Below are 26,026 nucleotides of genomic sequence, written 5' to 3' on the forward strand. Positions count from 1 at the left end.
GTCTGGAGCTGCTAAACAGCCCTTGTAATATATCAAGATGTGAATATATTCAATTTGACCAGAAATTTCAGTTACTGCCTATGGTTGTCAGCATTCATATCTCAATTTCATATCTAGGTCCAGGTAACTCTCTATAGAGGATATCAGCAAGTACACCAGGTGTGTCATAGACACATCTGAGTGACATTTAAAATGTGCATTCAATTAATCCTGGAATGATTTTAGCACTCAATGAAAAAGGAAAAATAGCCTTTACCTTGTTCAGTCTTGATATATTTCTGAAGTGAATTTTGTTAGGTAAATTAATAATGCCATTTGACTTTATTTTTTAAGAGAAAGACACATATCTTTTTATTGAGAGGAAATATCATGTATAGGCTATTTAATCTCTTTGGTTGCTATAACAGAATTGAGATATTCATAAAGAAAGGAAGCTGACTTGATTCAAATGATACTCTGATTTTATTTATTATTGCACATTTACATATTTGTGTGTGCACATGCACACATAGATCTATATATGTACATGTGTGCATGTGGGTGTACAGGTGTTTTCATGTTCCTAACCATTCAGAGGTGACAACGTGGCAGTCAGAGGATAACATTTGGGGATAAGATCTTTTCTTCTACCATTTGATTGCTGAGGATTGATCTCAGGTTGTGAGCCTTTCCCATTGAGCCATATCTCCAGCCAATGATATTTCTTTTGACCCACAGTCCTGGAAGTCCAAAAACACAAAACCAGCATTTGTACAGCTTCCACAGAGAGGCTGTGCTATAAATTCAACTTACACTGAAAAGCAAAAGGAGTATAGGTGCACTTAGAAGTATTCAAACACATTAAAGTCAAAGATACAACATACCCCTATGTCTTATTGCCATCTTAAATATAAATACATACATGGTATATGTACAAGTCAAATAAATGTGTACATAATAAGGAAATATGCTAGGTAGGTAGAATTTTTGAAATGTATTTAACATATTCCATTTTCTCTAGATAATCACTTTGGAGTGTTTTCTGATAAATGATTTAAAATTCTATAGAGGTAAACTTTGCTAGATTCTATATCAACCCTCAGCAAATATCACTGTGCTAACACTGATGTAATCATCTTGCCTGAATTATATCATGATTCATGTTATTTCATACTCTTTATATGTATGTCCAGAAAGATAAAAAAGAAAGGTAATATTGGAAAAATAACTGCCCTTTTGTAGACTTGCTCTTCAGTATAGCTGTGGAAAAATGTTCTGTACAAAGATGAACATCATGACTACAGTGACATGTCAGTGATGATTTCCCAGAAAAACAAAAGGTCTACTAAGTTTACTAAAGAATCAGTATTTTACACATTAATATCTGAATATTTAAAAATGGACAAGAGAACTATTTCATATACTTACTGCTTCATTAGAATATCATTTTCATACATATTTGTCCCTCACCCCAGCACCGATTCTCACTAGTATGAGAATATCCTCTGTAAGGAGAATGATATCCCAGGCATTTTATTTCATCTACTCTCCAGTGTTTCTGGAAACATTTATATTGATACACATAGTAACTTTAGGATTTCAGTTTACTTTCTTCATTTTAAACAACACACACACAGATACACACCAAAAGGAAGGGAGGTTTTTAAACATTAGTTTCCCTGTGCTAAAGTAGTCATGGGAAAGTTCACATGCAACATTTGTGTGAAGGAAGATGGGGAGAGAATAATGATGGTCATGAAAGGAAGCCACTGTTAGCAAAGCTGGGTGTCCTAGTTGGTTTCCTTGTAAAAATAAATAAAGTGTGCCAAAGCCTTCCCCTAATGCAACAGTATAGTGCATTGAGGCAGACTGTGGATGTTTATAAGCATTGCACCTGCTACCTAAAATGCAATTCAGCAAGCATTTCTCAGAAACTTAATTTTCTCAAATAATACTTGCAATGCCTTACTACTTTCATTAAAGAGTCTTGACTCATCAGCTGACATTAGTAAGGAGATATAACTAGGGATGAGGTTTTAGAACATCAGGCTGTGAAGATGTTACAATCGAATGTGGTGAAGGAAGAAAAACCATTATCTCCTGCCTGATTATAGCCATTCTATTATGAAAAATTAATTGGGACACAAAGCAAAGACTATATGGAGCCCAAGGTGATCAAAAAACTGCATGAAGGTTGTGTTATTAATACTTCTTCTTTGGAGACATATCTCTAATAATATAACGTTGTAAACCCTTTCTACTCTGTTCATTAATTTCACCAAATCTCTAAAATTAGATTAAACATTCAATGTATAAGCACTTTAATCTACCCATCTTTTGCTTCTGTGTATAATCATAGGCTTGGAATCAGGAGGTCACAGCATACTTCAGAACATAATCATCTACTTTAATATAATTAGGTCCAGTAGGATAATACAGTAGGGTAAAAAGCTTACCCACAAGCCTAAAGCGTTGAGTTCAGTTCCAGAAGCCTCATGGTGGAAGGAAAGAAGGGGTATCCACAAGTTTTTCTCTGACTGCCACATATGAACAATGAAACACACACTGATGTATGTACCCTCATACAGTTATAGGACTAAAACTATAATCATAGTTAATAAACCTTTTTTATCAACTGTAAAACTGGCATATTAACATCTCAGTAAATAGGTCTATCTGTGACAAGATGGAAAGAATATAAGGCTCTAGGTAAGACTGGAGCTCATAATTATTACCAATAACTGATAAAATAATCATGATAACAGCAATTACTATATTTTAATTTATAAGGTTTCAGCAAAACTAGAGCCTTGGAGGTTTTAAAAAATCAAATTTTATCACACTGATAATGAGAAGTCCAAGTTGCTGAACCTGAGCAACTGCAATTAACTTTAGTTCACTTCTTGTATCCGAGTCTCTTTGTGGTAGGCTGTGATATCTGCCTTCTCCATGAGTACAGGGACAGATGCATTGCTGCTTTTATACTACATACTTATCAGTAAGAATACTAAAAAAAAAAAGTTCACCTCTGCCCCTTTTGGAGTTCAGAGGATTAACTGCTATAAGAAGGGCTCAAGAGATTGTCTTTTTAATGAAGGGATGAGGCAAAGCTCCCTAGGAGCATCACCTCAACAAAACATGGAAATAACAGGAAATGTAGAAAGAAAAGGGGTAATGTTAGAAATAGTAATAAAATGAACAAAGTAACAATTTTATTCTTCTAATGAGAAACCACAAATATTAAAAATCTCTCTCCTCTCTCTCTCTCTCTCTCTCTCTCTCTCTCTCTCTCTCTCTCTCTCTCTCTCTCTCTCTCTTAAACCAAACCTTAACTCCCATTCGCACTCTATCTCTTCTTCCCGCTCTCTTGTACTCTGTTTCCATTCCACATCCAAACAACATATAGGTTTGCAAACAGCTTAAGCTCAACATTTCAGTTCCACCTGGAATTCATTTTAATTTTTTTCTCTTTTCATTTAATCTATGTCATTCCTGTGTTTATTTCATCTTACTTGACTTCCCCTCTCTAATCAGACTCTGTTCTTTGGGAATATTTCCCTGTGTTATTTTACATATAACAATTTATCTTTCTTCTTTAGGGAGAAGATTGATGCTTGTTTCCAAAAAATTGGCAAACAAAGTGCAAATAGGTTTCCCAGAATTCTATCATAGATACTAAGTTGAACTTTGTCTCAATTGATAACTCTGATATTCACTGCCCTGACCTGGAGCCATTGGTCATCCCATTTACAAAATGAATTCTGCAACTGAATTTCAGATTACTTCATGTGCACACTTATTATAACTTCTATGAAAGGACCTTAGATCAAATGGACCATGGCAAGTTTTGCAACTGAACCTTATTAAAATTTTAATTATATCCATAAATGCATAAATAAATATTCACAAATACAGCTCATTTTACAGGACCACAAACTCTAAATTATCTAAGCAAAATAAGCTTGACACTTACTACCACATAATTGTACTTAATTCTGCAATGAGAAGGTTTTAGTAATGTTCAACAAAACTTTTGGGTTGTTTTGTTTTGTTTTGTTTTGTTTTGTTTTACCATCAGAAGATCCTGGAGGAGAGTGACAGTAAATACATTTCTTATTGACAGTACAATACTGTAGTGTTAATGTCTGTAGTAACTTAAACCATGATATGTTATGGTATTTAATGTACAAGCAAGGATATGATTTGCATCTTTATATTTTAAGGCTTGGTTCATATTCATCAAATAGGTTAATAAATTCATACATAATCCTGATTATTCAAATAGAATAACAAGCTTTAATTTCTATACCTGTTCAAAAAGATTTCTTTAATAAAATATAATTCTGCACACTGTCGTGGAGTGGTTACATCATATTGATCATAATACATCATATTACAGGACTAATGGGAGTATAAATGTTGGAAAAACAAGTAATATAATTAAAATCACATTTTGATTTGTCTTATAAACATTTTTATTAAAGTTATTGGGCTATTAAATTGAGCAAAGAAAAATAATAGAATTCATTACATGGAGTGTTCTACTTGGCCACAGCTGGAGTCTGCAATGCACACTTATTAGGTACATGCACTGGAACAAAGTTGAAAAAATACATATTACTAGTAAGGAAATCACTTTTCCCATTAGGGGATCTTCAATATCCTTAAGAAGTATAGGGAGTATCAGTGAATATAAAAAGTAGTGTGTTGCCTCTATGTTGTTCTTTATCCAACATGGACAATAAACTCTAGGAAAAACTAGTTTTGTTTCAGCACACTTGCCTGATATGAAGGGGAAAAGGAAAAATAGGGAAATAAAGGGGTAATCTATTAAGGTCTAAATATAGAAGGGATAGATCTACAGTTTCCTGAGGTAAATGGGACCAAAAAATAATCTATTTACTTTCATTACTAAGGCCAAAGATGAAATAGGCACTCCAAACAATTCCTATGGTTACTCTTTGCCTCAAAAATTATTTCAGTCTCAGATCATAGGATCTGATTTTTGGAATGTTGTTTATTTAGACAACAATCAGAGACATCTGTTTACTGAGTATGTATATTTTGGGAACTGGGTCAATTTGATGAACACTCTATCTGCTACTGAAAAAAAAAGAGAACTTAAAGGTTAAAGAATCAAATGCTGATGTTTTACCAGTTACATACATTAAGAAAAAAGCTAGCCATGATTAGTTGAGCCCTCACTATTTCCTAGAAAAGATGTGATGTGACCCACACATTTGTCACATCTTCAACAATTTATTTCAGCTTTCTTTAGGTCATTTGAGGAGAAGAGTTGCTAATTGGAATGCTGTAATGCTTTCGTATCATTTACTTATGAGAAAAACTCCTGTGACAATTAAAACTCTGGAGCTGTTTAGTGAAATTTCTGTGACAAAGTCTAGGTCTGGATATGACTAAGCCTGGCAATTGTCACAGAGCACTGAATTTCTTACTCTAATTGCCTTATTTTGAAAAACAAACAAACAATGAACAAACCATCTGGACTTCAATTCTAAGAGTATCTAAAGCAAAACCTGTCTTTGTTTCTCCATGAATATCCTTACTGCTTTGACTTCGTTCTACCCACTGTCTTATCTCATCATCATCATAATCATCATCACCATCATAATCACCATCATCCTCAACAACAACAACAAACAATCAGTCTGGAAGAGCCATTTTTTTATGCAAAAGAAAGAAAGTGAAAACTTGGGGGTTCCCAGGTTTGCCATCTTAACTTTTCTAGAATTAATAGCTTCTGGGACACACAAGAATGCAATCTAGTGAAGCTCATAGGCGATTCTAAACACTCAGAATGAATGATTGCAGTGTTAAGTGGTTATCATTAACATTTAATTTATAGAAGTTGATAGGGTATTCAACCTGATATTAAAGATCCATTTGTAGAAATTACATATGTTCCCCAAAGTCTAAACAGCTCCTTAATACCTCCCCCTTTTTAGTGAAGGGTGTCTATGGACTACTTCTTTTGTTTTTTTAATTAATTGGTGATTTTATGTATTTGCATTTGAAATGTTGTCCCCCTTTCTGGTCTTCCTTTTGCAAACCTTTCATCCAATTCCCTCTCCCCTTTGCCTCTAAAAGGGTGGTTTCTCATGCACCCACCCATGAATTTTATAGGCAAATGGATGGTACTCGAAAATATGATCTTGAGTGATGTAACTCAGACTCTAAAGGACACGCATGGTATGTGCTCAACCCTTTGTAAAGCCCGTGAAGGACTCAGTCCTCACTAACTGTGGTGATTATTTTGTGCCAAACCTGTTTAGCTATTTTTAATAAAGTGATATGTAAGGTTTGGAAATTTTATAATAGTTTAATGGCTTTAAACATCAAGACTACTTCATAACCAAATCAAAAGAATAGCATATTTATTGTGCATCAAACCAAAATGGGAACTTTTCAAATCTACACATTAAGAAGGTTTTATTTTTCTTTTTCAAAATAAGACATAGCAATAGAAACAAGAAATCCCTTTTAATGAATATTTCATGTCATAAAGTTGGGAATTATGTGTAACTATAAAAGGATAAGATTGCATCCACAAGTTTCATATTTTAACACAGTATGAAAAATATTGTGGTCTAAAATTGATTTTCAGTTCAATATATCAAAGTGAATAAAAAATACTTTCACATTTATATTCCACCTCTCAACACTTGCAATACAGAACCCAAAATATCTTCTGCAATTATCTTAATTACTGTTACCTTTGATTTATCTTACAAGGGTAATCATTTGAAATTGTAATTTCTCATTAACATCAGTGAAATTTCACTGGATTTTAAAAAACATTACCTCTTTGTTGGTGGGTCAGATATTTTAAATGCATTTTGAATCAGTGAATAGAAATGTTTTAATGACTAGATTTCATCTCAAAGCTCAGTTTCTAGAGTGCTATGCTTTTGCAGTGGCAGAAAATATTAAAATCTTCCAGAGAAAGATATATCTTTCAAACAAACATATTTGAATGTATTAGTAGACAAAACTGCTATGTTAAAAACGGATCTAAATCTAAAATTGCTTTTCTCAGTTGAATGCCTGTAACTTTTTCTATGAATAAAGCATTTCTACAAAACTAGCCTACTAAAATATGCCCTGCAAAGAGAATGTGGAAAACAGAATTTTAACATCCTACCTTTCCGGGTGAATTTTTTCATAGTGATTAACCTCAGTGTGTTGCCATCAACTAATTTTACAGAATATTATTTTCATTACATATCTCCCCATGATTGCCATGAGATCCAAATGGATAAGAAATGTGAAATGCAATGAAAACTATGGAGTATAAATTAGTGAATGATGGTTGGCTATACCCATTCCTCACACATCAAGTTATAATTAGTTAATATATAAATTGAATAAGAAAAGGTGCTCCAATCTGACACTAGGAAAGTTGCAAGAAGCATTCTGTATAACAAGACAGTGTCAATTCAAATACTGTGAGAATTCAGAGGAATGGGAATAATTATTTTGATCAAGGAAGTGGGATAGGTGAAGAAGGCAAGTGTGATGCTGTGTAGACTAGTGCCTGAACCTCAAGTTATAAAAAGATGATACAAGTATGGGTGGTTGTCATAGATTTGAAGGAACAGATCATCTGCTTGTTTTGATTATCTGAAATAAATTTCACTTAAATAAAGAAGAAAAATAGATAATTATTGTACCCATTTAGTGATCAGTTTCTACCTTTAAGACATGTTCTTATTGATCACCTTAGTCTTGAGTTAGCAATGTTGCTTTATTTCTTATCAAAAGATTCATTAGACAAATTAAGCATACAAAAAAAATTTCCTGATTTCCAAAGATTTTCACCTTATTTTATTATATTCCTTTTTTTCTAAAGATGAGATGGTTGATCTAATTTGTTGTAGTTGTTGTTGTTGTTATCGTTGGTTGTTCTAATTTCTGTGACCTCACTCTAAGTAGTAGTGGACATGGAGGCTGAAGTGGTCAACCCCTGTTGCCAGGCAGGCCTCCCAGTGGAGGGGAGGTACAACAACCCATCGACAAAACCTTCAACTTCAAATTTATTGCCTATTTAATCTCTATTTTCTGTCTTCATTCTTGCCATCAATTAAAATGTTGGCATGTTCAGAACAAACACCTAGTCTCTGCATTCACTATGTACTCACAAGAAGAAATCATTGCTATGAAAATACTTTTTCATCAATTTACCTATTGATTCATTTTACATCACAATATCATTCCCCTTCTTCCAGGCCCTTCTTCACATAGCCACTACTTCCATTTACCCTACTTGGTAACATTACACTTTGGCACAAGTCACTGCAGATCTAGAGGTATCCTCTCCCTCTGAGGCCAGAAAAGGTGGTGCAGTTAGGAGAATGAGATCAATAGACAAGCAACAGATTTAGTAAAGACCCCCACTGCAGTTGTTAGGGGACCTGCATGAAGAGCAAGCTGTATATCTGCAACCTATGTGGTGGGGGGCCTAGGTCTATCCCATGCTTGCTCTTTAATTAGTAGTTTAATCCCTGGAAATCCCAAAGAGTTCAGGTTAGTTGACTATGTTGGTCTTCCTGTAGAATTCCTATCATATTCGGACCCCCCCATTCTCATTGATCCATCCACAAGACTCCTCAAGCTCTAGCTAATGTTTAGCTGTAGTTCTTTGCATCTATTTCAGTTGGCTTCTGGGTTGAGCCTCTCAGAGGACTGTTATGCTAGGTTCAGTCTGCAACCATAATAATATCATGAATAGTGTCAGGGATTGGTTCTTGCACAAGAGATGGGTCTCAATTTGGGTCAGTCATCGGTTGGCCATTCCCTGTTTTGTATAGGAAGAAACTGGAGAGCAGAGATATTAAAGTCTTGGATTGTGGCCATATTGGTTAGGTATACCTCAGTGTGTATTCAAAAATTCCTTTTGTTTAATTACCATATTTTTACTCTAAGAAAATTTATCTATATCACATATTTTTTTCAAGATATTTATTCTGGTCACTTCAAGCCTCAAGTTCCACCTGACAGCTTACATTATCTGTCTAAATTCTTGGCTTGGTTTATTTATAATTCCCTCTGTGTGTTCCCTTTCTTCTTCTCTTTCTTATTTTATATTTGTGACAGGCCTCAGAGGTGAGAAGCTTAATGCTGATGATGAGAAATTGAATGTACATTGCTTCTAACCAGAAGGAGATGCCAAAAATGAACAAAAAAAATCACAAAGGATTCATCATAGTGAGAATAGACCCATCTGTATTAATATAGAGGAAAAAAATAACCCTGTACCCAAACAATAGCCCAGAGCTGGCTCTAGTTGCTAAGAAAATGGGTCTTTTACCTCAGAATTATAAACATACAGGCTGTAATTGCTCATCTTCCTAAGTGTTATTATTTGGCTCTACACTCTTACATACATAATACTGTAGACAATAATTTGTGTAAAAATGAGCAGCAGGTGCATTCATATTCTTTTGCCAAGAAGTCATGCCAATGTTAAGCTGATCTGAAGAGCCAAAGCTCACATCCCTGGGTTTCACTGCTAACTGTGAAGGAAGATAGTGGAACAGACAAGGTCAAATTAAAGCCCATCTGGCTTGCCAAAGGGCCAGTTATTGCCTAGGGTTGGAAAGTGTCTAGGGCCGTATGAGACATAATTACACAGAAAGAATATACAGAGTTTTGAACACTGGTATGTTTTAATGCTTGATGGAGAATATTCATATGAATATTAACTGATTTTAAAAGTCTAAGCAAATGCAAAAATGGTAATAACCACCCAGGAGTCCTAAAGGCTTTGATTGTTCGCCATTATCTCATCAAACACAAAGAACATTTTGGTGGAAAAAAAATTGGTTCAAAACCACATGACTTTTGTACAAATATATTGTTATATGAAATAGAAAATAGAAAAAAGATCCAAATCTAGAATTGCCTACTACTAATAAATGAAATACTGTTAAATATATAGCATCTTAATGTCTCAATGTTTTATATCTGAAAAAGTCACATCACATGAAAGTACTCCAATACACATTTTCTTGAGGAAACCTGATACTCAAGAAAGGCTCTGGAAAACACTTGTTTTTGTCTGTGTAACATAACATGACCAATTTAATTCTCTTATTTACCAAGATTTGATGCCTATTTTAGTTAAATTATATATATATATATATATATATATATATATATATATATATATATATGTGTGTGTGTGTGTGTGTGTGTGTGTGTGTGTGTATGTATGTCAGTGAAGTCTTATTACTTTAGTATAAAATATTTATATTTACCATGCCCTATTATATCCATCCTGAAATGCATCCGAATTCTAGAGGAAAAAGCTTATACACATAAACTCATAGCATAGCATTTTAGAGTTTTACATAGAATGTGTAGATAATAAAACCACACATGCAAAAAGGGGTTGACTATCTTGAAAATCTACTGCCAACACTTGGATGTGTAAGGCAGTCTTCCAAGACTTCTTTGTGTCAATTAATTTCCATCTTTAGCTTTGGTTAAAATATATCTGTAACAAATTCTGTGTTTGCATCTTAAAGAAAACTGGTTAAAATACTTCTTAATGTTTTAGTACAAGAGAATTTCCTGATGAAGATTCATAATTTGAAAGTATCAGACATCAAAAACTACTTCAGAATTCTAACCTCCAGAGCATACTTAAGAAATACAGTATACTATGAGAATACTGGCTTGTAAAAAAGGCAAATTTTACCATCAAAACAATAGATTCCACTGAATGTTAACTGTTCCTGTACCCTCACGAAATAGAAAATCATTTTAGCATAGTTTGGAACCATCTGGATGTGTACCCTAAGTCATGTGATCATTTGATATCTTGCCATGTTCCTTTAGTGCCACAGGAAATGCATATTTTATATAACCATTCCACCGCAAACTATAGGAAGCTACAAGCTTTCTATCCTTCAGTGATATTTCATATGTTTTATTCTCTCATTAATTTTATTTCAGTTTCTATTTGTTGGCTAAGTCTCACTTTGGACCTTGGTTCTTCAGCAAACTGTCCCTTATTTCAGATGCATTATCCACACCTATCACTATTCGGAGGACATTCTCAGCATGTCATTACAAACAATATTTAGCAATGACAATGATAACAGATCAGCTATAACACTAGCATTATGTATCCTTACTAGTACTACCTCCTGACTTTCTGTACTGAGTGTTGTTGCGTCATGTACCGTGCATGGTATTCAGAGCTTTCTCACTGTAAAGATCTAACAGTGAGAAGAATTATTATCCTTCCTGCTTCCCATCTGAGCAATACTGACTTTATTTTAATTTCCTCTATATCCACACCTACTGCATGTCAAGATTTCTTATTTTCTGTTTTTGTCCCTCCTTTCTCTCTTAATTGCTTTAGCTCTATATTTATTTCTTTCCCCAAAACATTTTTTTCACATTGATGTTAGTTCTGTTTTCCATATTTCTTAATCAGTCTCTGCTTTATTCCCTACTAAATATAACCTTTTTAAGATCAAATTATCCCTTTTTTAACAAGTTTGAGCCTAGATGTTCAGTTTATTTTACTTTTTTTCTCATTGTAGTAACAAATATTTAAGCTTACAAATTTCCCATGAGTAATGGGTCATATTACCTGAATCAAATCCATGGTTCCATTCTGAGACACAGTAAATGAAGTTATTCCACATGTAACAAATCATAAAAGCAAGAGACTTTTCTACTGGAGAGTGAAACAATTTCTTGTCAGATCCCTGAGCCCGTTGGTGATCAATATACCAGTGCTCTCTGCTGGATGACCTTGCACACATGGTTTCGCGTATTCGTGACTACACAAATTCCTGGCCAATGTTGTCTGTGCTGGTATCTCTTCAGTGTCATTATGTACATTATTATTGCTAAAAATTAAGACAAGCAGATCATGTAATACCTTCCTTATATTAATCCAAAATATTATGTGAATACTTTCTTATAAGATTCCACAAACGCCTGCCCTCATCATTTTTATTAAGGCAACCTCAACCTGAAAAGAAAACTCTGAAAATAAACAGTAATATGCTTTTTGAATTAACTTCAGCATCACTAGTGCACTTGGTACAGTAGAAAGAAAACTGATGAAAAAGAGAGCTGAGCCATGGCTATGAATATAAGCATTTTTTATCATGAGCATAAGATATCAAGCATCATAGAACTCATGGTGTCTTGTGACATTCCTAGAATACTAAAATACTAAAGGTGGAAAAGAAGATTTTCCCATTATTTCAAAAAAATAACCTAAATAAGTTTAGGAGATATTATCTAGACGGATTTTTATTTAATTTGAGCCACAAATAAAATAAAAATCAGTAAATCTGGTAAGATTCTAAAATAAGAGAACGGTGTTCAAAGTTCAGAAGACACTATTTTGGGTAGTTAAAGGTAAACATTCAATATAAAACTCTAACATAAAAGTGACATCTTCATAAAGGACTACATTTAAGCTCCTGACACCAATCTAATTTTGAGCCACTGGGTTACTTTGTATATCTGGTTGCCCTAGACTTGGCTCTGTAGGTCAGGTTGACCTTGAATTTTCAGATGATCCTCCTACCTTAGGTGTCCAAGTACTGGGATTATAGGCATGTGCCACTATGTAAAACAAGAATACAATATATAATAAAATCCTCCTGCCATAACTTATAATGTGAGAAATTTCTCTCAGTGCTTAACTATGGAAAGACAATAGAGAGCTGCAGCATTGATTGTATGATATCAGAAGTTGTATATCTTATATGATAGAACTAGAATTTAAAAGCCTTGTCAAACATACACATAATTTTAAATGCAGAAAATTTTAGTCTTCTTTAACTAAGATTTATTTTTATTTATTTTAAATAACGTGTGTGTGTGTGTGTGTGTGTGTGTGTGTGTGTGTGTATTTCCCACAGAGGCCAGAGGTTTCAGCTCTCCTAGACCTAGGGTTATACCAGGTAATAAGACATCTCACATAGGATCTGAGAAATAACTGCATGTTTTCTGTAAAAGCAGCAAATTCTTCTAATGGATGAGCCACCTCTCCAAATCCCATGAAGTAAACTTGGCAATCATTTACTGAATATGATCTGGCTTCAAGAGAAAATGGGTCTGGACCACTGTACCAACCATGTGATAGCTACTTAAATGCATATTCCTTTTGTCTTAAGAACAAAGAAAATGAAAAACTGTAAGCTTCTGTTTGGTTAATAAACTTATACTTTAGGTTGTTGCTTAAGGGACTTATTAGTTTATAGCTATTCTGTAATTGATAAATCCACTCTAAGAATTTTTGAGAGATGGTAAGATGGCTCAATAGTTAAGAGCCCTTATCCTTTTGGGAGACTTGGGTTCAAGTTCCAGCACCCACATGGATATCCACTACTGTCTATAATTTCACATGATTACAGGCATACATTTGAACAAGACACTTATACACATATAATAATAAATTAACCTTATTAATTTTTTAAAAGAAGTATTTGGTATGCAAAGAGGAGCCCTAGATATGACTTTTACATTGACTCCAAAAACTCAAGTTTTAACATTGCTTTATACACTCAACATAATTGCAATTCTGCCATAATCAATACCTGAAAATCTATTCTAGACATGATTTTCATGTTTCATGATTTTCATAGGAATTTATCAAAACATGTAAAATAATAAGTTTTAAAAGTTATTTGTTTATTTTTCATTTTTTATTTTACTGAGTTCCTATTTACTCTAATAACATATTTTCTCTAAACACTGAACTCATTTGAGATAGTATGATTATAATTATCTCACATTAATATGCTAATTTCTTTAAAAAATATACTCAATTGAAATACATAAGGCTTTAACCACTATAGGCTTAATTAGGTTAATTAAAATACTATCTCATTTTATTTTTACTATACAATTACTGCATTATCATTAAATGGTTTTCCTAATAATATTACAATATATTATCTATTGAGTACTTCTGTTCTAAAACATTAGTGTTATGGTTCAGTTCATTAAAAATATCAGTCTGCTGTACTCCTACCGAGGATTGGCCTGTTTTCCTTTACTTGTATAAAATTTACTGTGTGAACTACTAGCAAATTATCATTGCAGTCATTAAAAAAATGTTACCAACTAATTCCACTAGCTGATATTGACTTTGCTGATTTGCCTTGAATATACTGTGTGATTTGATACTGAGATATCATACAAGCAATTGACAACAAACAGATAGATAATCTTGATAATGGCTCCAACTCTGTGTAGATTCTTAGAATGCCTGAAGACTAAACATAACTCTTCTGGATTCCACCCAAGGACACTCTGATTCTAGAGCATAGAATCTTTACATGTTCAATAAAAAAATAAGCAAACAGAGGTGTATGCTTGTGTGTGTGTGTGTGTGTGTGTGTGTGTGTGTGTTCATACATACACAAAGAGACAGAAAGTCACAAAATCCATAAATCATACAAGTAGCAGGTCAGAGAAGTAAAAGCAAAAGAAAGAAAATGAGAGAAAATAAGATATTGTAAAAAAAAAAACAGAAACAAAAACAAAATACAAACAAACTTTGCTAAGGTAGATTTTTCAGCCACCATTTTATTCAGTAGAGAAAACATTAGACTAGACTGAATCTTCTACTCACCTCCACTCATAAAATTCTGTATTATGTCTTTTGTATTGAATGGTCTAGCATTTATTTATCCATGTGCATTCCATTTGGCATCCGAGGGCAAGGAATGACTGCTTTCTTGCTCTCACTACCTGCTCTTAAGTAAATTTGCCTTGAGCAGTGACTTTTTAATACAATTCATTTGGAGACTTAACCAATGTCTATGGACTGAAATGTTGAATTCAAACATACGTAAATCTATTTCTAAGCACCATTTGCTTCTGCTTATAAAATAGCTGTTTATTTATTCAGTATACTTATTTATTGGATATTTTCTTTACTTACATTCCAAATGTTATCTCCTTTCCAGATTAACCCACAAAACCCTATCCCATGCCCCCTCCCCTGCTTCTATGAGGGTGATCCCCCACCTACCCACCCACTCCTGCCTCCCTGCCCTCAAATTCCCCTACATTTGGGCCCCTTCACAGGACCAAGGGCTTCTCCTCCAATTGATGCTGGCAAAGGCCATCCTTTGCTACATATGTGGCTGGAGCGATGGGTCCCTTCGTGTGTACTCCTTGGTTGGTGGTTTGGTTCCTGGGAGCTCTGAGAGTTCTGGTTGGTTGATATTATTATTCTTCCTATGGAGTTGCATCCCTTCAGCTTCTTCAGTTCTTTCTCTAACTCCTCCAGTGGAGACCCCATTGAGGACCCTGTGCTCAGTCCAAATATTGGCTGCTAGTTCTACATTTAGTTTCTTTGAAATAAACTGTTCTAAATCCAGATCATACTAAACACTTGCATTATTCAAAAAGCCAGGGAACATGAAACCCACTCTTCTGGTTTTTAGCTTAAGATAGCTTCAATAGGCAGACACTAAGCAAAAGTCACAAAGAGATAAGCTTAAACTCAGGACTCAGTGTTTTTTTATAATGTAGAAAACTATAGTTGGTGCCAAAGTGCCACTTAATTACAACACATATTAAAGTGCCATTGTATATCTGTGTTCCAATCAGGTTTCCTGGTGCCATAAGGAGCATTGCTTTATTCCAATTTATTTATATCTTATTTTTAAAGTGCCAACTATGCAACTACTAATTTCTGTTTCAACTGGATTACATATAGTAGTCTTTGTACTTATTTATGCACCTAGAGGTTTAGAAAACAATGATTCCACATTCATAATATACAAGATAGTTGTCAGCTAAGATAAACCACCTTCAATCACTTTGATTTTTATTTTTAGAAACCCACTATTTTATGGGGAAGGCAAATTCTATATTTCATAGTTTATGGATAATTCAATACATGTCGAATATGATGACAATCTGGTTGTTATTCCACAAGCCATCTTTCAGGTTATAAATTCAATCTTAATTTAAAAAAATGTTTCCATCTGCCTTTGACTCAGGTACTACAGGAATGTGAAACACAAGAAAAAAATTACCTTTGAAAAGAAATGTTTTAGCTACCTTGGCTTCTATCCAAGAAAGCTCCATTTCTAACAAGGGTGGTTTTGAGATCTATTATTGTGCTTTGCAATAAGAATGGTCAACTGGAGCCAATAACAAATAAATGTATCATTTCCAAATATGATAGCCAGCATCCAAATCTATATTTTGATTGTTAAAAGGAACTATATTATGCATCACTGACTTTTATCTGCAACAGCCATAGATTGTTTGTTTATTTTTTAACTTACAAAGTATACGAGTATTCAACTTATGAGTTTAAATAAATAAAAGAGGCAATAGTAACAATTTTTTTACTGATAACCTTAATATTGATGATTTCAGGATTCATTTATTTTTTATTATCCACAGTAATGCTTTTAATTATTAGTGCCTTATCTATCTTCTACATAAAGACAGTTCTACTGAGAAACTGTGAACACCTTGCCAAGTATGAATTAGTGGGCTACAGAAATGACCTATAACTCATATGTGTCTTATTCTAAAAACAAGTTTTGGTTGTGTAAGGAACATTCATTGAGATATTGAATAATTCCAATGAAGCTAATAACTACTTAAGATTTAAAAGAAATTATTCAGAATCACTGTATTCAGAATATATTTAACTTTGTATGTCATTAAATCAACACACCCTTCTATGCAATTCTTCAAAATACTTTATGAAAATTAAATACATGTTCCAAAGCAACCATTCTTCACATTCCTCAAAGCTTCTCACTGAAAGATGCCACAGTTAAATCATCCTAATAATGACCATCTAAGATGACACACACCTCTCATTCCAAATTCATGAGAATATGAGGATCGAGTAACTGAAAGTAAAAGCTTACAAGTTTGGAGCCTGCCTAAGCAACCCAGGAAGAGAATGTTCTGAAGTGAAACTTTTAAAGGTTCTGGGAGAGACCTCAGAGTTATAGAGCTTTTCTAGCCTTGTAGGTCCATGGGATGAAATCCCAATAGACCAAATAGGCTAATAATTAAATGAATGAATGAGGAAGTGATATGTTATATATACACTGTTATATAAAGATGGCAGTTTTTAAACTGTCCCTTTTCTGTAGAAAACAATGGGGTTCTTGGTGTCAAAAAATCCCTACACATGGTCAGGAACAGCTGTCAAGTTTTATCTGGGATACAAAAATTGAATTTTCTTTCCTCAACTTCACAATGAAGAACAGGAGAGAAAAAGCACATTGATAACTCCTGCTTTTGTAAGGATATGTCAGCTTGTTCAGAGAACAAATGACCTAGTGGAATGAGTGTGTGGAGAGTTTTTCCAGGAGGGTTGACACTCAGCTTGAGCTAAATTTATAAACTGTAATGTATGTTCAGTTTAGTTTATCTCCCGCATCTCTCTCTGTCATCCTGCAGGTTGACATTAAATATAGGCCTGTAGAGAAAATAATATCCATTCCAAAATGTTTATGCAAAACACTTACCCAAATGAAAGTAATCACATTAGTAGAAAAACAGCAAAATATCAGAGCTTCAGGGGACCCACTATTTTCAAGGAATTAACAACTTGAATAATACACATTCAAAATGTCCCTTTTTACATTCAAAATGTCTCTTTTGTTATAACAATTCCATAGGCTTTTCTTCTAAGAAGTCTGGAAGAGGCTGCAGACATTTCCTTAGTTTCAAATTACTGGTCTCTAACAAAATATAGTAATCATTGTTCAAAGGAAAAAATTGTGTGTATGTGTGTGTGTGTTTGTGTGTATGTTTAAGTCCTACTTTCCAGTTATAATTTATTCAAGTATGAGAAAACTGTATTTTTTCTCAAAATTTGGTATTTAACTTATATTATATTACAGACAATATACAAATAGAAGTGGTTGATAAATACAGGCAATTTAAGAAATAGTGACACTGACCTATACAATAACATCTGAGGAATGTCAAAACACTGGTCAGAATGAGAAATGTATTTTGTGTATTCTATCTATGGACTCATAAATTGATTGTCTAATTCTTAAATATAAATACTAGAACCATTCTCTGAGGCTAGAATAATAAATTTAGAGCACAGAATTTTTAAAAAGATGAAACAAGTCTGCTGATTAATAAACAATGAAGTAACTATTACATAGCAAGCAATAACAATAAGTAAAGACTTGATTAGTTTTAATTATGTGAGATACTTGAGATTTGACTGAATATCTGTGATAGATATTCAAAATTGTAGATTCTAGATTACTGAAGGAATAATGAATACTCGACAAGCTGATGAAACAATATTCAGCTACTAACAAGTAGGTCATAACTTCTCATTTGAAATGAGTAAGCCTTTTGGAAGATCTCAGTAAAGCTGAAAGAATAATTCATTCAACGGAGGCATCTTCCACATAAAGAATCTTGTTAGAGATGATTTGTTCCAAACTTAGCTTTATAACAACAGTGATAAAGACAGAAATGTCTAGCATGAGATTTTGAAAACACAAAGCCTGCCACTAGTGACATCCTTCAAGATAATACACCTCCTTCAATAAGGCCAGAAATATCCCAACAAAGCCATGCCTCTTAATTCTTCACTTACATTTCCATTAACTGGGATCTAACATTCAAATATATGACCCAATAAAGTCCATTCTCATTCAAACCACCACAATAAGCATCCACCAGAAGCAGAAAAGATAAACTTTCTCTGAAAACCTTCAAAGATATATAGCATTCAGACTTCAAACCTCCATACCTGTAACAAATGCTTTTAAAGTGTTTCAACTCCACTAGAAAATTAAGTAGTAAATCGTACTTATTACATGTCCACAAATATTTAAAGTGCTTACATTGTAGACTGTATCACAAAGAAAGCTTCACATAGGAAAATATCAGTAAGTACTGACTATGATCATAATTAAGTATTATGATGCAACTTAAGTCACCCAATCATCACGCTGTGGAAGACCTATCTACTTTGGTTTGTACATTCTAAATGGAATTGGCTTAGGATTAAATTAAAAATCAAAGAATGAAATGTAACATGGATTGATTGTGGTCACTAATGGTGCAGGTGTTAGAAATTTAATTGCCAAATTTTTGTCTTGGTATTTGGAGTGGGATATTTTTAGAAACTTTGCAGTTTATGGGGGTAGAGTCCCCAGGATAAAATTAGTGGCATTGGGAATGGCATAAGAAGAGTCACAGTGACCAATGGACACATGTTTATTCTATGACTCCACGCTATAAATTTGTGATGTTATGACACTGAAGGAAGGCCTTCACTAGATACTGGAGGGAAGTTATTGAAATTTCTAGTATCCTGGACAATGATCAAGGACTTCTCTATTCTTTGTAAAGTATTAAATATTAGTAGGTAAAGTAACAAAAATCAGAATAAGGATCTAGAAGACATCTCAATGGATAAGAGTTCTTGCTGAGCAAGCAAGAAGTCCTAAAGTGGAGATCCAACATCCATAGACATATTCTTAGCATAGACATGTGTGGCTATAAAGCCAGTCCTTTGTGAAGTAAAGACAGTGAGGCCTAAATTATATTGACTGCTAGCTTAACTCTAGGGTCAGTTACAGACCTTGTCTCAAGAGAAGATAGAAAGTGATAGATTGGTTCACTTGTTATACTCTCCTGGCCTCTGTATGATTATAGACAATTTCCCATGAGTACACATATAATACACACACAAATAAACAAAAAAGAAGGAAGGAAGAAAAGAAAGGAAGGAATAAAGAATGGTAAAGAGAAAAGAAATGAAATAGGTATTATAACAAACTATTACCTCTAGCAAAGAGTAATGATTACTTTTGAAACTCTGAATAGTCTTTGTGTGCATGTAAGAAACATGACTTGCATAAAACGTATTTTCTTCCCAGGTAATATCCAAAATATCTAAAAAGCTCTAGGCAGAATAATGTCCACATCTTTTGTGACCTGACAAGATACTGATCTTATTCATCAATCAGTGACTAGAAAATAAGCACTTGGTTTGCATCTATCTTTCCTTTGCTGGTAGAATAAGGTGTTTAGTAGGCATGAATTTGGAATGTGACGGAGGTCTGATTAATGACTTGGTGACTTTACTACCTATATATTCTGGCCCACTATAGAAAATGTATGTAACTTATACATTATAAAGAAATAGTGTCCTGGCATTTCCCTTCAACTCCACTTTTACAGCAAATGAATTAAAACTAAATATTATTTGCTGGGGATTGGTTCTAATGCTTTGAATTAATCAGGCCCCACAAATTGGGAATATGTATGTCCAAACATTGAAGGTCCGTGTCCTCAATTGACTTTTTAATCAATCAAGAAAGAGCCAATGGCCAATGACTGAGCAGATAGACTGAGGTTGGACCTTTACATTTGCACAGGCTAGGGACTGGAAAAGAGAAAGAAAAAGAATCACCATAATTTAGAGGAAGATGTATCAGATTTAGAGCTGCAGAGGGAAAATCATATGAAATGTAGGTGAGAATGTGTCTCCTAGAAGGGCTGCCCAGGAGTGTCTTGGGAAGTAAAGACTAGGGAGCATCCCAGAAGGAATCAGGACAACAAAGACAAAATATACAATAAGAGTTAAGCCAGGAATACTGGAAGGAAATGTGTGCTAACTGAGGGAAGGATTAGATCTGCCCAGCCACTAAGCTAGTCAAGGCATATTTAAAATTATCTGGTCTCTGTCTCTCTCTCTCTGTCTCTCTGTCTCTCTGTCTCTCTGTCTGTCTCTCTCTCTCTCTCTGTTTCTCTCTCTGTTTCTCTCTCTCTCTCTCTCTCTCTCGTGTGTGTGTGTGTGTGTGTGTGTGTGTGTGTGTGTGTGTGTGTGACTTTCATTCACAAACCCAGATAGTTCTTGGATGGGAGTATGCATGAAAATCCTTGGGGACACTGAGTGGTTAGCCACTACAGTTATTGAATATACAATACAAAAATAAATTTTAAAAATTATGTGCCTAAAACTTTTGGGTAAATATTGCAATGTTTTTCCTTTTATTAGATGAAAATATTTCTCTACAACAAACACATTTTTCAAAGAAAGCACATTGAATACAAATCTATGCATATGCCTTATAAATAAACCATGAACAGTCAATACATATAAGCAAAATTTTGATATAAAAATGTAAGTCCCCAAGACACCTGAGAGATTCTTTTTTACATTTTGATATTCATAAAAGAAAAATATGTATATTCCTAGGGGAGTATGAGAAAGAAGAGTACCAGATATGCTAAAACTTAATTTTTATTTCCCCCAGAAAAAGAATACTTTTGTTTCAAAGATTTTTCTGATTTCTTTATGACATCAGAGAAAATAAGGTAGCTTTAAGAATTCTTACTGTATGAGGCACACTATTGAAACAATTTCTTTTTCAAAATCTAACTGCCATGATAATCACTTGCTTGAAGACTCAGACACATACAAACTCAGACTCAAGAATACAACTGTGGAATTTTCTATTCTCTTCTGAAGCTATACCCCTTTGAAACTAAAACTGTCTATAGACAAGACAAAATTGAACTTTAATGCACTTCGATCATACTCAGAATTAGAATTTACAAATAAACCCTTGTGAACAATTCATAAAAATATTATTAGACTGCACAGTGGAGCTAAGAGCCAAGGGCTTTAGTATCTGGCAATTCTGGAGCTGAATAATCTATGCTCAGTCATCATCTCAAACATTACTGGAGCTATGTGGCCTTTAACAATTTCTCAGGCGTGCTGTACTTCACTATTTTCATTGGAAATTTTGGGATGACATTATCTACTCATAGAGTAGAAATGTTAATGCTCACAAAAGACAATATGTAAGAAAGCTATCCCAAATCTGACATGTAGTTGGTTCTCAAAGAGTAATAGCCACTAAAAGTACAATACTTGCTATATATAAATCCTAGGAACTAGCTACATAGTTTAATGCCACAATGATATACTTTTCTGTCACCAAACTAGATGATATGTCAAATTTTAACACCAACACTTACAAACTATGGTGTGGGTTTTATAATGTAATTCTTGGATTCACTTACATTAAAAAGATACAGTTTTAAGGGTAAATCATGAACTAAGCCAATTATAAAAATATTTCATTTCATGTGATTCTCTTGAGGTCCAAGCAGGGAAGAATTGAAGAAGGAAGAAATAAGCAGAATGTATAAGTCCCAGAGAGACAGAAATGTGACAACAAGTTGTACAGAGAAAACTCTCAGTACACAGTGATGTAAGTATGGCATCAGACTTATATTTTTTAGCCTCCCTTTTCCTGCCTTCCATCTCTTCTATCTATCCTTTGCTCATTACTATTTTGTCATGTTGTCCTCAACTTGTATGTGGTCAATTTGTAAGATTCCTCTTTCACGTGAGATTGTCTGCTGCTTGTCTTTCTGTATCTGTGTTATTTCACTAAAGACATTGCATGCCCTTAGGTATCATGTTCGTTGTCATGGTGATAGAGTCGCAGTTGTCATGGATGCACATGCATGGAACGTGTCTTCCTTATTCTTTTTTATATTGATTAATATGTAATGTTTTTTTAATATTTGCTACTACAAACTATACTAGTACTGTCTTCTAAAGACTTAAATCCAGATCTAAGCAATATATATTTACCCAAGAGATTTTGAGTAAAACAATAAAGTGGTGTATGATTAGGCACATTAGACTATATAAATAAGCAACTGGCAAAATTCAGAAATGATAATACTTATTAGAATCTTTACCGTTAGTCATCCTCAAAAATAACTAATTACAAATGACTTTACTGACCACATTTATACATTGGAGCTATGACTGAGAAATTCAGTTGACTTTGGAAACAGAATCCTTAGGTTTAAAGCCTAGAAAAATAAAAGGTCATTAGCCTTTGGAAATTGATTTCTTCTCATTACACATTGCTGCTGGAAGAAAAATTTGGGAAATATGAAAAAAATTAACAAGTAGAAGATTGACACTGAGAGAAGGTTGATACAGTTTGAAGGGCAAAATGGAGAGATGAAATGAGTTTTGAGCGGCTCAGAGAGATCAAGATAAGATTCCTTCCGTACATATCTGACTCATCTCTTTGACTTTCTAGAGTTTTATTTTATCGCACAGTTAGGAGAAAAGCTAAGGAATTTGGTGAAGACAAGTGACCTGAAGGAAAAATAGCAGTTGGACAAAAACCTTTACATAATAAAGGCTTAAGCTAAGCTGATGTCTAAAGCAATAAGTATTTCTGTGTGCATAGCATAATGTGAGTATGCATCAAACACACCAGGTAAATATTTGCATGTGCTAGTTGAAAGTTCTCATGACAATGATATGAGGTAATGAGAATGATTTTCATGTATGTCCCTGAACATATGTGTGGTATGTGCTTACATGGATAGGGAAGAATACATGGGTTCTAATGTGTAGGTACACAATATTATGTATATGTACATCAGAGGTATACCAGTTGTATTTCTGAATTTATATATATAAACATCCTTGTTTATGTATTGTGATATGGCCCATTGCTGAACCCTGGAAATACACCTGTCTTTACCTCTTTACCACCAGAATTATAAGTATGTTACTGTACTTTTTCAGATTTTATATGCAGGCTAGGGATCCAATTTTAGATCTTAGTTTTTGTCTAACAAGTTCTCTATCCACTGAGCCATACCCTCACATCTAGTACAAGGTTTCTTATCTCCATTTTCATGTAATGCATCTGACATTCAGAACTGTTGTAGCATCCACACATCTGAAGATACAGGGAGACTGGTATGACCCAGGCCCTCTGTCTTCAGAGTCCCGGATCCTATGTCTTGTGCTTTACTGAAATTGAACAGTTAGATTTTTTTTTTTTTAGCTTATTTCAAGTACTTATAAAATTTTTGCCTTAAAGATTTATTGACAAGACATAAATTGTTATATAAAATAAATATTGTGAACATTATTGATCATGGAAGATCTGAAACATCCTCTCAATTTGCTGAATGGCATTTCAACAGATTGTCAGAAAAACTGCAAAATATATGTATTAGAGCACATTACAGGAACAATTACAAAACACTTTTGATCAAAAATGTAATGTAACTATAAAAACCATTTTGCCAAAAGTAATGAGAAATTTTAAAGAAATCAGTTTATTATCATTTTCTTAAAATTGAGTCATTAGGCATACAAAACAACCACTGAGAAACGAGAAATGGAACAAGTAGCTAACAATGGGTGACTTCCATTGGCTTCAATGATGGTGATAGACTATGAATATGAATAAGTGAAACAGTTATATGAATGCTCAAAATTAGCATTCACCTAAAAAATACAAGCACTAGCCTATGAGTAATAATGAGAAGCTGATTCTCATGATAACAATGGCATTAAGAAAAGACAATCACTGTGTAAGAAATATATGTTGGCTAAACTTTTGATAGAAGAGATATAGTCAGACTTTTAGAGTGACCATGCCTAGAATTCCCAAGGGTTGCCTTGCTCGGTACCTCACAGTGAGTGACCATAAAGTGGGTGGATGTAAGGAGTATAGCCAAGGCATTGGGATGGTAGAACTGGTATGGTGGGATAAAACACATCAGAGGCAACTATGTGACAGGAAGTCAATTAAATCACACCAAAGTGAGAAGTTCCAAAATCGTCCTTTGGTAACAAGCCAACTTATTAAAGCCTTGATGCAAAATTCCGAGATGATACACAACTGATCACATAGAGTCTAATGCATTAGTTACTTAGAAGAATTTTTCAATAATTAATGAGAGAGTATATTTACTTTCTAAGTCCATTTGTAAAACTATGTCTCTCCAGTTACTAAAATAATCCCTGGGTCTTCTTTAATACAGACATAATCACAACTATTATTTATGTGTATGCTATTCAAAATTCAGGCTATTTCTTAATTGGAATAAGCCATCAAATCTCAACATCATTATTTTAAAGAAGTAGTTCCCACAAGATGTGTTGAATATTATATATTTAACAGTATAGTTGTAGTTTTCTAACTAGCCAGGAGACAAATGGTTTTCTAGTATAAACAAAAATATCATTGTTCTCAGAAAGGTTGAAATTATTACCCACCAGGGACAACTTTGCATCTGCTCTGAAGCAAGAGGCAGTGACCCCCAACAATGTCAGCATATTACATTTTTTATTATTATTTCTGTATGATAAAGACTTAAATTTTAAATAAGTCCCAGATTTATAAACTAAGGAAGGCATGCTTAAGACCTGGCCTTAATGATCATAATGACCTTGTGACTATCTACCTCACTGTCACACTGAGTCTCAAGTCCAAAACAGGCTCACACTTTCTGGCCTGTCCTACTCTCTACTAAAGAACACTCATGACTAAACATGTCTAGGAACACTATGTAAACTGTATACTGCCCTTCTTATTTTAATAGTAATCCATGATTCTCCCCTTTTATCACTCCATCTAATGCCTTCATTCAGGTGTCAGTTTTAAAGCTAAGACAAGATTGGCTGTTCAGTAATTAAACTGAGAATCTGGAAAGTTAAAAGTTTGGAAGTGACAAACAAAAGACCAACTGCCACATCAGTGATAATAGGTAATAAGTCCTCAGTGCTTATTGTATAGCAGATATCTGTTAGATCATTATAAATAATGTCCACTAAAATGATATAATAATCCTGATATTGCTCTAGGTCTTGTATCAATTAGCTAACAAATGATGGAGGTTGTTCTTGTTTTTGTCATGCCCATATCAGTAAAACTGGATACTCAGTCCTCAATCTACTACCTGAAGCAAAATACAGACTAAGTGTGAGGATGAAAGGGGATCTGAGCAAATAATTAACATACACAACAGCCAGAGGGAATTCATCCAACTGAGTTGTTATGTAACCAACAACTGAACACACCAATGCAGGAAGAAATTAATAATTTGTGAATATGTTACATTGAATCTTGTACCTGTGATGAATAAAATGTTCTTTGTCCAGTGGTCAATAAATTCTATGAAGAGTGACTAGATTGCTACTGCTTTTATTTGTGGATTTTAGCTTTTCTGATTT

General features: G+C 33.9%; 1 protein-coding gene across 3 annotated transcripts in view; it reads right to left on the reverse strand.

Annotated features, from left to right (window-relative positions):
* Positions 1 to 26,026, reverse strand: part of Kcnip4 (potassium voltage-gated channel interacting protein 4) — a 1,049,546-nt gene that overhangs the window by 697,494 nt on the left and 326,026 nt on the right. The window lies entirely within an intron of this gene.

The sequence above is a fragment of the Arvicanthis niloticus genome, chromosome 7 (genome assembly GCF_011762505.2).
Source record: "Arvicanthis niloticus isolate mArvNil1 chromosome 7, mArvNil1.pat.X, whole genome shotgun sequence".
NCBI classification, from domain to species: Eukaryota; Metazoa; Chordata; class Mammalia; order Rodentia; family Muridae; genus Arvicanthis; species Arvicanthis niloticus.